The sequence below is a fragment of the Lagopus leucura genome, unplaced genomic scaffold, assembly GCF_019238085.1.
Source record: "Lagopus leucura isolate 7727_CA_CO unplaced genomic scaffold, USGS_WTPT01 Super-Scaffold_702, whole genome shotgun sequence".
Lineage (NCBI taxonomy): Eukaryota > Metazoa > Chordata > Aves > Galliformes > Phasianidae > Lagopus > Lagopus leucura.
Window position 1 is genome coordinate 1,093,106 of NW_024962254.1, and position 15,666 is coordinate 1,108,771.

At 42.7% G+C, this 15,666-nt stretch overlaps 1 long non-coding RNA gene across 1 annotated transcript; it reads right to left on the reverse strand.

Annotated features, from left to right (window-relative positions):
• Positions 1 to 384: 384 nt before the first annotated feature.
• LOC122175142 lies at positions 385 to 5,197 on the reverse strand. Its single transcript, XR_006177317.1, has 2 exons — positions 5,116 to 5,197; positions 385 to 875 (listed from the first exon to the last, which is right to left on the reverse strand). It is a non-coding gene; the product is annotated as an uncharacterized LOC122175142 (long non-coding RNA).
• Positions 5,198 to 15,666: the final 10,469 nt, after the last annotated feature.

Here is a 15,666-nt window from a genome sequence, read left to right on the forward strand (position 1 = left end):
CTGACCAGGTTTCAGCATGCAAGGCTTGTTCTGCATGAACCTGTTTGACATTGGCAGAGAAGTGGGATCACAAAATCCGGCAGTACTCCTTCTGCACTGAAATGTCGAGTAAGCACTTTCACAATGCAAGGCTAATCTTACTCCTGATGTCTGAGATCCAGAAGGAAGCAAGCAACACAACTAAAGTAGCCCACGTCACCAAGGAAGATTTGAATGCTTCCTGATTGGTCTTCAAATAAGTATTTCATGTGCTTCTAACAGAAACAGGCTCGCAATTCAAGCATTGTACAGTTTTCTTCATCGTTGCAAACTGCAATTAGGGAATCAGATGGCAAGATATAAATCACATCACAGGATCAGCTAGGAAACAATAATGAAAGCAGACAGTGTTGGGGATTCTATTTTTGTTGCCCGGTTATTGCTAGGCAGTCTCAAATGCAAATAGATGGGGAAAAAAAAAAAGAAAATAAACATATTTATAGCTAAGGTGATAACAACCTGTACACCAAATTAATTTGTGAAATTTGCAAAATTAAAATGCCACATTTAGCTCAGTCACTTAGCAACAGCTGCTTCAGTTTAAAATGCGATCATTCTGCAGCTGTTAGCTGTCACCTAGGGCTGAAGCTCCCATCCCTCTAGCAAAGTCAGCAGGAGAAAAATGTGTCCCTGCATTTTGGCTGCTCCTCTTCACAATCCAATGTCTTGACTCAAACACATTGTTATCGACCATCTGCGAGTTGGGCTTTGTTGTCAAGCAGGATCTCAGCACACACTCACTCTGACAGCTCTCCTGTGAGGCAGTTCCCCACTCAGAGAAGCAGTGCAAATAATGATGTCTTAAACTGCCCCAGCAGCACTCATCACACTGATACCTGAAATTCAGACAAAATCAGAATTGTGAATAAATATTACCAAGAAAATTAGGGTGAGAAAACTTCTACTGAGTTTTTGCTACAGTGTAATAAAAAATTTAGAGACCATTAGGCCAAAACGAAGCCTGAGACAATGTAGCCTAAGGGCTAAGGCACAGCCCAGGGAAAGGGAGCTGAGTAGTTCTGGGCTAAGCAATCTGACTGCTTACATGCAATGCTGCTCCACACCCTGGGTTATTTTCTTGTTTCCTGATGCATAACCGTGTTTGTTGGGCGTGTGTTCAAATCAGCTCCATCCTTTGTAGGGCAGGTGTGCTTGGGGCAGGAGCCCTCAGTGGATGCAGACAAAGGAACACCTGCTCCAGTCTCCTGAGTAGAGTTAAGAGCAATACAGGAGCCAGAGCTGCTTGCGCTTGCTGAGACAGCATCCGGCCCAATATGCAGAAGGAAAGCCCAGAGTGCACACGTGTACAGGCCAAGAGCAAGGCTTTCATCTGAAGGTTTTGTCAGTCTCAGGATGGCTCATGGGTACCACTAGAACACTAATTACAGAGGCCTGATTGTCTTCTGCCCACTGCCCTCCATAGTCATTTATGATATGGATATCAAGAGTTCATCACCTTTTCTCTTAACCTCTATTTTGTTCTGCAACTCATGTACATATGCATTTTAGTGGAAACAAAAATAAAATCAACTGCAGAGTACGTACCACTATATTCAAACAGCTAGTAAGAACACTTAAGCTTTCATTAGCCTAAAAAAGAAATGTGTGTGCTTCACCCCTACTACAGGAAGTAAATTTCCTGCAGCAGAGTTCTCATACATAATAAGGAGATGCAGAACAGAATATTTGTGGGGAAAAATGAAAAAAAGTAAACAGGATGCTCAGATCAGAGACTGCCAGTGGCTATACATTCTCCTTTTTTTTTTCTTCCCCAAACCCTGTGAGGTAATATTATGACTAATAAGATCACAATCACGGGCTGTAAGGCCCACTTAGTAAGACAAAATAAATTTAAAAGCACAAACCTAAGGGCTTGAAAATAAATTGGGTCAGAAAGCAACACCAGAAACTGCATGGGAAGTTTTCTATTTCAATCTATTCTCCCTTCTTTTAGCCTTCCAGGTGTTTTTTTTTGTTGTTGTTGTTGTTTTGTTTTAGCTTGTTTTTCATTAACTGCAATTTTACAGATGTTCAGGGTGATCAGAAATGCAGCTTAAATTACTTCTTTGCTACTAGCAGATTCCTGCTATAGAACAAGTCTCCTTGCTGGTCAGTCACTGTCAAATGAAAACTTGGTTTTGTCTGGAAAACTTCTTTAGACTGCTGCCAAAATTTTCTTCTCTTATTGGCACAGGGAAGTGATGGAGTCATCGTTCCTGGAGTTGCTCAAGAAATGTGTAGATGTGGCCCTCAGGAGCATGGTTAGTTGGCATGGTGGGGATGGATGGGTCAACAGGAATAGGTTATCTTAGTGGTCTTTTCCAATCTGAATGATTCTATGATTCTCAGCATACTGAACCTTTCCCTTCTGACTGTCTCAGCCTACCTTTCTGATGCTAAGCTCAATCTAAAAACTGGAAGGGAACCACCCAGCCCAAACCAGGAATCTGAATTTTCTGTCTACTTCCCAGGGCGTTTTTAAAAGATATCTATATTGGTATATAAATTCAATAGATAAATCCAAGCCTGACAGAAAAATTTCTCTCTTCAACCCACTCCACAACGTATTTCCCAAACAAGCTCATGAGGTCTTGCTCTACTTGCAATAGAAAACTGACCTTTTGTAGGCATTATGTAGACAGTGCAATCTGCATTTGCCAAAGACCACGTTCAGCAACACTGTGCAAGTACTCATTCACTTCCTTCAATCACAGTCAATTCTGCACATCCAAATGACACAGAGCTCCAAAGCCATGCAGAACCTTCACATTCATGGTGACTGTATCCCTGCACCTGCAAGTCAGCAGCCCGGATGGAGCTTAGCAATCCCAGGATATGGTTAGGCATCTTTGCTATCTGTGTTTTTTCCATGTGTCTCTCCTTTTCAACCTGTTAGTTTGGCCTTGCTAACACGTGGCACACAACATTTTAATAGGCTCAGGGACACAGTCATGAAAAATCCTAAGTAGGGAAATTAGATCATACTTGTTTTTGTCACTATTCTTGATGTCATCCTCACTAAAAGCTGACTCCCTTTTCTTTCTGGCAGTGTGTCAACTATTTCACTGGAGGCCTGAAAGACTCCATTCTTCTTGTAAAAATCAGTTACTTTGTAAAATAAGTCTACACCCTTGTGCTGATATTATCTATCTTGGTTTCCTCCTTTTACTTTTTGCCTCATCACCTGACTCTAAATTCCCCAGATTTGCCATTAAGCCTTTCGCTCCCATCAAGGTCAAATTAGTGGGTCTGAGAGGCCTACTCACTAAACTGCAGCTTACTCTGCAGAGCATCCAAGAAATAGAACGTTTGAGACTTCTACTCCACAGAGATTCAGGTTTTCTTGGAAGTAATTTTCCATTTTGCTTGCAATGTAGTCCCAAATAAAGCATTACATGACAGTGAAATCACAGCACTGAAGTGTTATTTGCACTTTGGTTGCAAGATAACATTTTTGCTTGCTATGCCCACTATTTTTATTTGCTGTGGTGTCACCTACAGCAGGGGGAAGTCATTTCAGACATCAACACTAGCATTTCTCCCTTGTGTAACAAAGTAATCATTTGAAGTGTGATCACTGATACCTAACCACTGATCAAAATGCTGCTGAGGAAACCAAAGTTTGTCAGAGTGCGTGAGATGACTTGTCTTGTTATTTCAATTGGAATGGAAAGTTTTGATCCTGCTGCTCATCCACATGCCTGCATGCCGGGCCAAATTCCCCTGCCAATCTCAAGCTCACATATATATTTGACCAGTCACCCCAGGTGTCATTCTACAGCCTTCCATGCAAGCACATAAACCTACCACTATTTTTTATTTATTTTTTAACTCAATCTCTTATCCAGGCTTTTAGCATATGGTACTAAACTAAGTGGACATCACAGCCTCTCTGTACCAACCACACCAAATCACTTTGGAGAAGACAGAGCCAGAGCTGCCAAAAAATGCACTGACTTTGAAGAGCTGCACCCAGGGACCTGAAGACAGCTACAGCAGAATGATGGCAGGCATCCACAGGGATTGAGCTCCTCAGACAAGCTCCCTGACCTGAGAAAGCTCTGTTCCCCCAGCTCAATCAGATGGGACTGCAGCACAAAGAATGAGACAGCCAGACCGTCCTTGACTGCCTGCCTGCCTGATGAGACGAGTGCTGGCCACTCAAGCGTTTTCAAAGAAGATGAGTTGAGCTGTTTTCTGTTACAAAACCAAGCAGCTTATCTAATACCGTTAAGAAATGCATAGAAGCCAGAAATGTTCATGGTCACTACTGCATGCCCGAATCACTTCGAGCTCTGTGGGAAGAAGAAAGAAGAATGGATGTCTCCAAACCCACAGGCATTTCTAATGAAACAAAATGACAATCTCCATTGTCCATTAGCAACACTCAGCCTATAACATCCAGCTGGGGAGTTCTGACATGCGTTGGTTGGCCTTAAGGAGATCAGAAGGTTTTCTATTACAAATTACTACTAACCACCCTTATCACTACAAAGTTTAGAGACCTAAGGTCATAACACAGCACAGTCCAAAGATAACACATCTCCTGTTCTGAAAAGCACAGACATGGACAAGTGAGGGGCTGCCTCCTGCTATCAGCGTTCTGAAAACAACCATCACACATCCCAGCTGCCTTTGCTCAGCCAAAGATAGTAGAACTTCGACAGATACTCAGTGCTGTGACTGCACAGAATTACAGTCCTTGCCCAGATGTTCCAGATTCTACCACTATATGCACCATATACAACATTAATTAAATGTGTAAGAAGAACATTAATGAAATTTGCATATCTAAGTATTCAAAAGCCAGGAAATGCCAAAGTGAATGTCAGCTGCGCCACTTTAATTAGTGCTCTTTGCAGATACCCTATAATGGATTTTAATTATGTGATTTAGTGCTGGTTTTCCACAGATCCCTGCTTCATTTAGTTTACAAAACAACATCACTCACTTAAGGGCTAGGTGTCATTTGGCTTTATGCACCAAATTTAGGTAATCTGAATCCTTAGCAAGGTGAATCTCCTTTTGAAATACAAATCTTGAAACAGTGAATGTACAAAATGTTAATTTAGGTACCTCAGTAATCCATTCTTAATAGAAATAGCAGCTCAAATTCTTTTTCCTCCTCTTTTTTCATGCATATCCCAATGCCTTTTTCATTGTACGTTGGCCAAACCTGAAGACAGAAAACATTAATTTATTCTACAGCTTTCTATTCTTTACATCATAATAGAACTTCAGCATTTCTTAATCTGTTGTAACAACGTGGAAGCAGAACTGCAATCTCCAGCCTCAGAGGGAACCGCTCTTACTTGGCCTTAGTTTCTCACTTCCCATACATGCTGTCATCTCCTTTTTGTTTGTCCCATACATTTACCTCCACACACACCAGACTATTTAGGTAAATGTCTCCACTCCCCCACAGCCATTCCAACACCTCCGTAGGGCCAGTCCCAGTTTCCTGCTCATGTCCCCTTCCTCCTACTACCTTCTCACCCCGTCTCCATCACTCTCCCACCCGTCGTTTTATTTTACTGTTGAAGTTCAGTACATCTCCCCAGAAGAAAAGAAGTGAGGTTCTTTTTCAGAGTCGTAAGACTTGGCCATATTTGGGTCAGCTTTCACAGGCATGAGGTACATTCCTGACTCATTGTCTATCTTCTTGCCAGGCTGAAAAAGCATAAAAGCATCTAAGCATCTCAGATAAGTTGCTGCCAGTATTTTAAAGCTAAGAACAACCTATTCTCTTTTCATATTGGGAGAGAAATGAACAGCTCTGTTTGAAATTTAAGGAGAAAGTAGGGAGGAAAGAGTCATCTAAGACAGGCATTTGACTGAAAAACTTCATTGTTAACTAAAACTAGATAAGTAGCTTCAAGCAGATGCCACATTACAACTGGCTAAGGGAAGACAATTATTTTCATTGCAAATGATGGTTTTTCAAAGTCTGTATGAGCTGCTGTCACCTTGATATCACTTCAGATACATTTCTGAAGAAATCTGCAAAGTTGTGGTCCACTGACTCATGAATTAAGTCCATTAGAATACTCTTAGCTTGTAAACGCAAAGAGAGGGAACTACCTTTTCACAGGTGCTTGCTGAATAACTTGCCCAATGGGCTCCATGCATTTACTTAATATGTTTTTGAATACACTGCATCCTTTAGCACCCAAAAGGAACACTTGTGGTTTTTTTCCACATGACCACAAAGAGAGCCACAAAGATGATCAGAGGGCTGGAGCAGCTCCTCTGTGAAGACAGGCTGAGGGAGCTGGGCTTGTTCAGCCTGGAGAAGAGAAGGCTGCGGGGTGACCTCACTGCAGCCTTACAGTACCTAAAGGGAGCCTACAAACAGGAGGGGAGTCAACTCTTTGAAAGGATAGATAACCCTGAAACCTTTGCAGCAGGTTATTTCAGTTTATTTCAGTTTTGCTCAACACACAAGCTAGTTCTCCCATATCCTCAGCCAGTCTCATTATACCTTTGGGGAGTTGGGCTGAAGATTCTGCCTAGAGCAGACTAGCAGACATTGCACTTCAGAAATCATAGAATCATAGAATCACAAGGTTGGAAACGACCTACAAGATCATCTAGTCCAACCGTCCTCCCATCACCACTGCCACCACAAGCACCAAACCACATCTCGTAGCTCCTCATCCAGACGCCTGTTGAACACTGCCAGGGACGGCGACTCCACCACCTCCCTGGGCAGCCATTCCAGTGCCTGACCACTCTCTGAGAGAAACAGTTCTTCCTTGTGTCCAACCTAAACCTCCTCTGGTACAACTTGCGGCCATTTCCTCGGGTCCTGTTCGTTGCCTGGGAGAAGAAGCCAAACTCCTCCTCACAACCTCCCTTCAGGTAGTTATAGAGAACAATGAGGTCTCCCCTGAGCCTCCTCTTCTCCAGGCTGAACATTCCCGGCTCCTTCAGCCTCTCCTCATCAGGCCTGTGTTCCAGACCCCTCACCAGTTTCGTTGCCCTTCTCTGGACACGCTCCAGGGCCTCAATGTCTTTCTTGCAGTGAAGGGCTCAAAACTGAACACAGGACTCAAGGTGCGGCCTCACCAGTGCTGAGTACAGGGGGATGAAATCTTCTGGTTGAAATCATCCATAGTAGCCTCATTAAGATTCAGTCTTTCCCTTTATATTTATTGCTTAGCAAATCAGGCAGGGTTGTACTGGCACAACCTAGAGAACTGACCTAACTGGTAATTTCACTTTAAAATTGTTCTCAGATTTCTTGGAGGTTGTTACATTTCAGCAAAGTATTACTCACAGCAAATGAGCCTGCAAATATTTTAACTATGATTCTGAGAAAATAACTGATAATACGGTGGGAAAGGAAGCCTTGAATCACGCGTTCATGTTCTCTGCTACTACAAGCAAGGGAATCCAAGCTTCAAATAAACGTGTTTGGTTTTTGTTGGTGAGCTGCTTGCATGGCAGAGTTCTGCTGAGCATTAGCTTCCTCCATGTTCTTCAAAACAGCAACTAGAGATGTAACACTTGGTTTGTCTTCATTTGGGACACGCTTAACTGCTGGTCTCCTGAACATAAGCTGCTGGCAACCATACCCAAATGGTTTCTCTCTACCCTTTCAAAACTCCTCTAACCAATATTTTTTCTTAGTCCACTACATGGAATAATACCAAACAGCACTTTATTTCTATTCCTCCAGTCTTCGAGGTTATGTGGTACTTCTTTACAATGTTTCAGTCTTCCTGTGTTTTGATATTGCTTTCCAATTTTGTCTCATCAGTAAACTTCATTAGCAGCTACTGTTGTGTTTTAGAGCAAGTAGCCTCAAAAACATGATTCATTTATTATTATGTTTTACCTGCATTGTGTGATTTTTCTCTGGCTTTGCTGCAAATGCTTGACAAGCCTGTAACCATGTAACCTAATCATTAACAATACACGTTTCTCTAAGAAGCACAACTGGTACTACTGTACCAATTTTCCCATTAAAGATTTTTCAACCGGCTTTAAAACTGTCACTGCTCAAAGCTGATTTGCCACTATGCAGACTGGGAAACTGCGAAGGCACTTCTGTCCAAATCCTCAATGATATTCCAATTAAAATGAAGTGACCTTGTTTGTTAAGTTCAAAAATGCTGCCCACTGAGAAGAAAGGTATCTGTTGTTTGACAGAACTATTTTTCTAAGACTGCTGAAAACTCAACTCAGCACCACACTGAATTGTTTTCTGAAATCCTGAGGGCTAGAAATCAGAGAAGGTAGGAGAAATGTGTGTGTAACAGAAGCTTCAATTTGGGGAAGCAGTGGCATTACAGAAAATTAGTGATTGGCTGTAGTTATGCTCTGGCTGAATCTGACCCTGGTCCAACCTTCAATTAAAGGCGACATGGAAGGTCAGGCTTCAGAGACTTCAACATGGCATCTCTCCACAGGCTGCAACTCACAAAGAAGTAGAAACAGAATAATTGAGAAGTGGCAGGCTTGGCACAGAAAGCTGTTTCAAAGACTCAGTGTCTCAGTGTCATCCTTCAAGTTACCTCTCATTATCTGTATTCAAAGTTGATGCCTAGGTTTTTAGTGAGGAAAGAAGTCTTCTTATAGTCAGTGCCCTCAGCTTACCCTCATGAAAACCTTCAAAGCTCCGCTTGACTCAACTGGAGCTTGGGTTCAGAGCAAACAGCAAAGCTACTGCTCAATTTTAAGGCCAAGAATAGCCATGCAGCAGCAGCTGAAGGTAAAAAAGCAACAAACAGTATCACACCCACAGCAACGATTGCACTCTCCATTCTTGAGATGGGTTACATGTTCTGATATCTCAGTTTTTGGGTTGAAGTGGCTGGAGGGAGTATCTGGGGTTGCACAGACTTGGGAGCCTGGAGGTCTAGCTGCTGCTTAGTTCCTCCACATAATCCACAGCCCTCCTGTCATCTCAGGCGAGGCAGTTAGCTGTCTGTTGATTTAATAACTAGGAAAACAAGTAATTCTCCACCGCGTCTCATAACAGGGCTGCAAAACACACTTCTACTGTTTGTGCAACGTTCTAAGATTGCTGTTAGTAACAATCATTTGCATTCTACCAGGTGATCTCGTCTGAGACCTAACTGTCTCAGATAATCCACTGCAATGATGATACACACATCCACATGTTTACACTGCAAACAGACAAGCAGAAGGATACAGATATTCAGAGATCAAATTAAGACAATACAAAACAAAAATAATGCAGAAAAAGACTAGATTACACCTCTGTTGGCTACTTTTGTTGCCAGTGCTTTTCCACCACCTTAACTCACCTTTCATAGCTATGTTATACTTCTAAATAGAAGTTCTCCATTTAGCAAACCTTCTCACACTGGAAAAAAAGTAGATATTAAAGTATAAAACACAAGCAAACAAAAGATGTGGTAATCCCCCACGGATAAATATTGTATCTGACTGAAAAGCAGTTGTGTTAATAAGGCTTTCATATTATTAAACTTTCAAAACAATTATGTGAGCAGAATGATAAACAGGCATGATATGTCTCAGTGCTAAGAGCAGCATTTGCATTCACAAGATCTTCTGCCACAGGGAGCTACTCACTCAAACTGCTCCTTCTGTCTAATGCTGAAGGTTTCATTTTCTTCAGTTTCCCAGCTTCCCAAAGAACAAATGTGCCTGGATCAGCAGGGATAGCAGAAAAGATGAGCTTACACAATGCTCTCCCTGAAGGAAACCACAGAGGACATGGGCACGGTAAAGCTTGAACAGAATATGTAAACACTAAGCAGGCATCAAATCAGTCATGTTCCTTTTTCCAAATCTTTCCTTTGGCATCAGCCAAAGACAACATCAGAGTCAACTAAAAGTTGTGATCACCCCCTAACATGTTTCTTCATTCACCTTTGGTCAAACTTGCTGTTGCAGTTGTCTGATTCAAACCCTAAGATGTGTTTCCTCCTCTTTTTTTCTTTAAGCCTTTCCTCATCTGTTCATAAAGAAAGCAGAGTTCCCAGTTGCTTTTTGATCTACTTCTATTGTATTTTGGAAGCTATAAGCAACATGAGTCATTATCACTAACAGTTGAGAGAAGAACAAACAAGCTCGCTTCTTTCCCACAAAGCTTTTTGCCACACTTGCTATCACACTGTTTTGGATACATTCTTTCATACCTGCCATCTGACAGCGGGCTCAGAAGGGCACTCGGCAGGTTGAGGCACACATCAGTAAGTTGTACTAACATAAACAGTTCACCTGTAATTAAACCTAAATTGAAAAACTGCTTTGGCTGAACCAAAACACTGCTTTGGTACCAAGAGCAAAAGGGAACACTGAGGCAAACCCTGCTGCTCACGGCCCTGATCTATGAAGAAAAAACCCAAACATGGGCATGAATCAGTCTGGGAAGTTCTCACAGGATCTAAGTGCTCTGCTAAACGACAGCTGGGCTCCAAGTTCTAATTAAGCCCAGCAAAAAAACCCCACAACAAATGTATACTTAAATATATTTGTACAAAAATACTAATTTAAGCCTGTCTAAATACCAGTGGCAATTTATTTGTTGGTTTTGTTCCCATGCACAAAGTCAGAGAAAGGTAATCATCACTCCTAGCAACTGGAAGTCAATATTGTTTCTGTCCCAGTTCAGCAGAATGCTGCATTTCACTTTTACGTATTTATTCCCAGAAACACCCACAGATAAAAATACAACCCAGCAATGACTATTTTGGTTGATCTGTGGCACTGTGCATCATAAACAGCAGCAGAGAATTCAGTCCAAATGCAGTTTGAGAGATTTTTTCCAAACACACTCGAAATTTAATCTTTTTACCTCCTGGGGCCTTCTGCTGGCTCTTCAGCATTTACAATTCTTAGAAGTGTGTTTCTATGTTATCTTACGTCACTAAGTATGATTGAGTATGAGCAAGGAAAAAAAACTGCACACTGATGTTCTTCAGAGCATCTTTACCGTCTTATCAGGTAGAACCTTTTTTTTTAGGTATTAATGTAAAGTTAAGCATTAAAGTTCAAACTGATGCTACCTTTGCAGAAGTGGAAAACTACTTCAGATGAAGGAGTGCACACTGTCCAATTGTTATCAGCAAACTCTGGGCTATGATTTTGTTGAGTTTATCACTTTACTATCAAGGATGGGGTAACACTAATGCTTAAGGAAAGAAAGCTAAGGGTGTTCTGTATCACAGATCCCAGAAATCACTCACAGAGCTGCCACATTTCTCAAATGTTAGACAGGTGAGACTTCAAACAAGAGAGTTGGCAATGAAACCTCTGCTTCCAGGCTTAACATGAGCCAGCAGTGCACTCTGGCAGCTCGAAAGGCAAATGGGATCCTGGGCTCCATCAGGAGAGGGGTGGTCAGCAGGACTGGGAGGTGATTGTCCCTCTCTACTCGGCTCTTGTGAGGCCCCATCTGGAGTACTGTGTCCAGGTGTGGAGCCCTCAGTACAAGAAAGATGTAGAGATTTTGGAAAGGGTCCAGAGGAGGGCGACTAAGATGATCAGGGGGCTGGAGCACCTCCCCTATGAGGACAGGCTGAGGGAGTTGGGCTTGTTCAGCCTGGAGAAGAGAAGGCTGCGGGGTGACCTCATTGCAGCCTATCAATACCTGAAGGGAACCTACACCCAGGAGGGGAGTAAACTTCAAAAGGGCTGACAATAGCAGGACTAGGGGAAATGGATCCAAGTTGAAGGAGGGAAGATTTCGGTTGGATGTTAGGGGCAAGTTCTTTACAAGGAGAGTGGTTAGGCTCTGGAACGGGCTGCCCAGGGAGGTTGTGGATGCCCCGTCCTTGGACGTGTTCAAGGCCAGGTTGGACGGGGTCCTGGGCAACCTGATCTAAATGTGGATGTTTGGTGGCCCTGCTAGGCAGGGGGGTTGGAGCTACATGATCCTTGAGGTCCCTTCCAACCCGGGTGATTCTGTGATTCTGTGATTCTGTGGATGTGGCCCTGGGCAGCCTGGTCTGATGGTTAGCAACACAGCAGGGGGGTTGAAACTGGATTGTGGTCCTTTTCAACCCAGGCCATTCTATGATTCCATGATGATTTAAACAGAACTCAAATTTAAATGGAATTTTCACAGTTGCATAGAAACGAAAATCCACAGGACAGAATCCATTCCTTGGTAAGAATGTCAGTTGTGTGGACAAGTCATACGGCTGGTGATAAAAGATGGAGTTGTCTCATGCACACAAAATAACAACACTCTGCATCGACAGCAAAACGATCTCTGTATTCTCTATACAAATTCTGACATAATCCATCTGACTTCAAGAGGAAAAAATAGCATTTGTCTTGGAAAAAAATACTGTGCGACTGATTTTAGATTTATATGTTAGTGTTCTATCACAAATATTTATGATTAGACAAAGAAAATTACTCAGCTGCTGTTGTGAGCTGCATATTTCAGTATACCTATGAAAATGCAGATTGCTTCCCATCCTGGTCCATCACCTACCTCCCACAATTTTAGGATAAGTTATTTAAGACATCACAGACTGTGAGTTTCAGTTCCCATAGCAGAGGATTTGCTCCCTCTTATTTTAAAAGAAGAATATCTGGCAAAATAACACAGCGCCTCTTGAGAAATGATCAGCAGTAAGTCCACGAAATGTAGATTCTTTTAACAGAAGTTTCTGTAGAAGCACAGGCACTGATGTGACAGACATCCCAAATATAACAAAGACATTTTCTGCACCATTTAAGAGTGCAGCCTTCAGCCAGAACAGAAGCTGGTTTAATTGCATTCCAGAAAAAAACAACCTTCCAAGAGGTCCTGAGATCCTTCGTACCCTTTGTCAGCAGATATTTCATCCAAATATCCACACTTACAAGTGGGACTCCAAAGAAAAAAAAGAGAACTAAAGGAAGAAAGAAAAGAATGCATAAATGGGCTTAAAAAACCCAGCCTTTGCAAAATGTGCCTTTGGCTTTCTGCCTGTTTATTTTCTAGCCTTTTGGCTTACCAGCTTGTCTTCAAACCCAGGGATGTTAGATCCTTCTGTTCTTAAATGAAACCTAAAGATACAACCACACTGAATTAGAATAAGAGAATCACAGAATGGCCTGGGTTGAAAAGGACCACAATGATCATCCAGCTTCAAGCCCCCTGCTGTGGGCAGGGTCACCAACCACCAGACCAGGCTGCCCAGAGCCACATCCAGCCTGGCCTTGAATGCCTCCAGGAATGGGGTACAAGGACTTGCAGGCAAGTGCTGCTGGCAAAAGACCCTTACATTATTTTCCCTGAAGACCAAGATCCTGAATTCTGGACGGATGTCCTTTTCAACCCAGGCCATTCTGTGATTCTATCATTTTTGCTCCAGTTACATTCGGACTTTTCTGTTAAAATCTAAATCAGGTATATTTCTACTGCAAATTATCTATTTTTGCATAATGTGGAATTTGTATTTTTCTTGCTGCATCAGAGATTATGAAGACAAGATCGGGGACAGTCTTCCTTTCTCACCTAATCATTCAAATAACTTCATGTGTTTCATACTTTTAAGGGCAAAGTGTTTCTCTTCAAAGCTAACAGCATGATCAGAAAACAAAAGCTGCTGGTAGCTCTCATTTACTGGGCAGAGTGGCCAGAAATGACTGAAGAGCAAATAAATCTTCTGACCCTTTGGTAGGAAGCAGTAACCTCTGGTAGCAGAGGGGAACAGATGGGGATAATAACCCATCAGGTGCAGCGTCTGTCCCTGAGGCCAGCAGCATAGGACGTCCAGTGTCCATTTTATTGAGGCCTCCTGAAGATGGGCACAGCAAACAGCCTGCCAACTGGAGATGGCCAAAAGCAGCTGGAAAGGGATCACATCCCAAACCTGTACAGCCACTTGCTAAGAAAGCTGTGCTTGAGTTTGCCAGGCCTGTGCTCAGCAAGGTTTTTCTATCTGGAGCATTCTGACTACTTCTAGCTTCTGTACCAGTTTCCCAGATAGATTTGAAGTATCAAAGGAAAACTACTGATTGGGGAGAAATTGATGAAAGCACAACAGAGAACACAGGGCACACAAATTCCCCACTGTATACTTAGCTGAACTACTCATTCAACTCAATGAACACTCATTCAACACAATATGGTTTAGTAGCTCGTGGTACTAATAGGAATGGGATGGTGGTTGGACTAGATGATCTTGCAGGTTGTTTCCAACCTTACAATTCTCTGATTCTGTGAACTCATCTGCAGTTGTTGATTGGTATTAAAGTGTCTGGGAGACACTTTCCCAGTGTTGGCCAACAATTTCCTGCATTCTAGAGTTTGATTTTGCCCTGCAAAACCCATCCAAGAATTTCTGCCACATCTGTGCCCCGAATGACTCAGCCTCCCATAGGAAAAGGAAGCAGATCAGGGAGTTTTAGGAAGGAAGGGAGCTGACCATACACAGAGCTAGGAACAGTTAACTGCATTAGAGCTACAGGAAAAGCAGAAAACATGGGGACTTGGGCGGAGAAATAGGAATGTGCACAATAAAAACACAAGCAATGATATGCATGGAAGAAAAAGTGGAAGAATACGTGGATTAACTCAAATGGAAAGAAAAGAAAACTGAGTACTGGAGAGAATAGAAAATACGTACATCCCTGTACAGAGCAGGCAGGAGCATGAGGAGAATCTGGGACATGGAGGAGAGGAGAGAGAAGGCACAAGGAAGATCTGGAATAAGATATGAAGCCAGCAGTGCTACAGGAAAGAAGAAAACAATCACAGAATCACAGAACCACGGAATCACAGAACCACAGAATCACAGAACCACAGAATCACAGAACCACAGAATCGTAGGGGTTGGAAGGGACCTCCCAAAATCATTGAGTCCAACTCCCCTGTCAAAGCAGGTTCCCTACCCCAGGTAATGAGTTCAACTCATTCAGTTTACAGAAATTATGAGAGAAGTTATTAAATGATCTTTAAAAGATATTCCAGGCGTGAACATGCATTTTTGCAGATTATAAACTGAAAGGCTTGCACCTGTACCTAGAAGGTCCAGATTCTCACCTATAAGTGTCAAGAGCACAAAAGAAAATTGCCACAGGACACCAAAAGCAGTTGTTTGGAATGACACTACCATCTGGTGGCCAAAGAAAACGCAGTGTTCAGGAGGGTGGAGTCCAACAGACCCCTAAGGCTTGTTTGAAAGCAGGCTGTAGATACATAAGGATCTGTAAGTACTGGGGGAACAGCACCACAGATTACAGAAGTGAGAGGGTGTAGGAAAGTGACAACAGACAACACAGCTCATTGCAGCAGTGACATCACAGAATCAAAGAATCACAGAATGGCCAGGGTTGGAAGGGACCTCAAGGATCACGAAGCTCCAACCCCGCTGCCACATGCAGGGCCACCAACCTCCACATTTAATACCAGACCAGGCTGCCCAGGGCCCCATCCAAACTGGCCTTGAACACCTCCAGGGATGGGGCATCCACAGCCTCTCTGGGCAGCTGTTCCAGCACCTCACCACTCTCTCGGTAAGGAAGCTGGAATGAACACAGTGACTACTGCTGTTGCACATGAAGCTATAGAAACCCAAGTGTCACTAATCCTGCACAGAACTTCTCACAGAAGCGTGTCTGAAGCATAAGGAAAGAGGCATTTCAAAGCTGCAGGGGGATGTTTTGATACAGGCTGTGAAAGTACATGAT